The following is a 1,958-nucleotide window of genomic DNA, read 5'->3' on the forward strand; positions in this document are numbered from 1 at the left end:
GGCAATTATTTTTTTTGGATATAACACTAAAAGCACAAGCAACAAAGGCAAAAATAAATAAGTGAGACTCCATAAAACCAAAAAGCTTCTGCACAGCAAAAGAAACACCCAACAAAATGAAAAGACAACCTATGGAATGGGAGAAAATATTTGCAAACCATATATCTGATAAGGGGTTAACATCCAAAATATATAAAGAACTCATACAACTCAAAAGCAAAAACACACAATCTGATTTTAAAATGGGCAGAGGACCTGAATAGCCATTTTTCAAAAGAAGACATACAGATGGCCAACCGATACATGAAAAGATGCTCAAGGTCACTAATCATCAGGGAAATGCAAATCAAAACCACAATGAATTATCACCTCACACCTGTTAGAATGGCTATTATTAAAATGACCATAGTTAACAAGTGTCGGCAAGATGGGGATAAAAGGGAACCCTTGTGCACTGTTGGTGGGAATGTAAACTGGTGCAGCCACTATGGAAAAAAGTATGGAGGTTCCTCAAAAAATTGCAAATGGAAGTACCATATGATCCAGCAATTCCACTTCTGGGTATTTATGCAAAGAAAACAAAAACACAACTTCAAAAAGATATATGCATCTCCATGTTCATTGCAGTATAATTTACAATAATCAAGATATGGAAAAAACCTAAGTGTCCATCAGTGGATGAATGGATAAAGAAGATATGCTACATATGTAAAATGGAATATTTTCACCCATGAGAATAAAAGAAATCTTGCCATTTGCAACAACATGGATGGACCTTGAACATGTTATGCTAAGTGGAATAAGCCAGACAGAGAAAGACAAATACTGTATAACACTGATATGTGGAATCTAAAAATATCCAAACTTGAATAAACAGAGAGTAGAATGGTGGTTACCAGGGCCTGGGAGGTAGAGAAAATGAGGAGATGATCAAGGAATATAAACTTCCAGTTAGAAGATAAATAAGTTCTAGGGATCTAATGTACAACCTTGTGATTATAGATAACAGTACTGTACTATATACTCAAAAGTTGCTAAAAAAGTAAATCTTAAATGTTCTCACCACAAGAAGAAATGGTAATTATGTGACGTGATGAAGGTGTTAGCTAAAATTACAGTGGTAATCATATTGCAACACATCAGTGTATTAAATCAACATGGGATACACATTAAAGTTACACAATGTTATATGGCAATTATATCTCAATAAAGTTTAAAAGTTTTCCCTTTATAACAAATAAAATGACTATTAAAATTAATTATTGAGCTTTGCGCAGTGGCAGTATCGTAGCCAATGAGGTTTATCCGAGGCGCGATTATTGCTAATTGAAAATTAATTATTGAAACAAAATCCAAAAAAAAAAAAAAGAGTTCTTCTGGGACTTCCAATCCCTGGAAATCCTTGGATTCCAGTTGAGAAATACTGCACTAAGAATCTCTCAGCAATGTGATGTTGGATTCCCTCATCTTTGTATCTTTAGCACCTAGCCCAGCACCTGGGACAGAGTTGGTGTTAATATGCATAAGTTGAATAAATGTTTCTCCTTGTACTGCCCAGTTCAATTCTCTTTTCAGCATATCATGCCAAGTTAGTAACAAATGGATGCGGTCTCTGTTAACAAATCACCTGTTGAGCTGGCCCTGTACCAATCTAATTGATTTCTTTGTTGACACTCTTACGAGACACTGAGTAAAAGAGAGTGAAGAAAGGCTCTAGTGTATGTTTATAACAAGTTAGAGGAAAAGCTCATTATCTTCAATGAGTAGAAACACCCCTTCCCAATATACACACACTCCAATTCCAAACCTGCCATCTCCGCTAACTCTGGAGATTAAGTCATTATCCAAAAGGCATGTTCTCATCCTCCAGGACAGTTAGTCACTGTCCAAGATGAAAATCCCTGTCCCAAGATGAGGACATATATGCTATGTGCCAGACACTGTACATGGACTGGTTC

The 1,958-nt window shown here is 35.9% G+C and overlaps 1 non-coding gene across 1 annotated transcript; it reads left to right on the top strand.

Moving 5' to 3' along the window:
* Positions 1 to 1,265: 1,265 nt before the first annotated feature.
* Positions 1,266 to 1,408, top strand: LOC114239004 (U4 spliceosomal RNA). Its single transcript, XR_003624217.2, has one exon. It is a non-coding gene; the product is annotated as a U4 spliceosomal RNA (small nuclear RNA).
* Positions 1,409 to 1,958: the final 550 nt, after the last annotated feature.

The sequence above is a fragment of the Balaenoptera acutorostrata genome, chromosome 14 (genome assembly GCF_949987535.1).
Source record: "Balaenoptera acutorostrata chromosome 14, mBalAcu1.1, whole genome shotgun sequence".
Lineage (NCBI taxonomy): Eukaryota > Metazoa > Chordata > Mammalia > Artiodactyla > Balaenopteridae > Balaenoptera > Balaenoptera acutorostrata.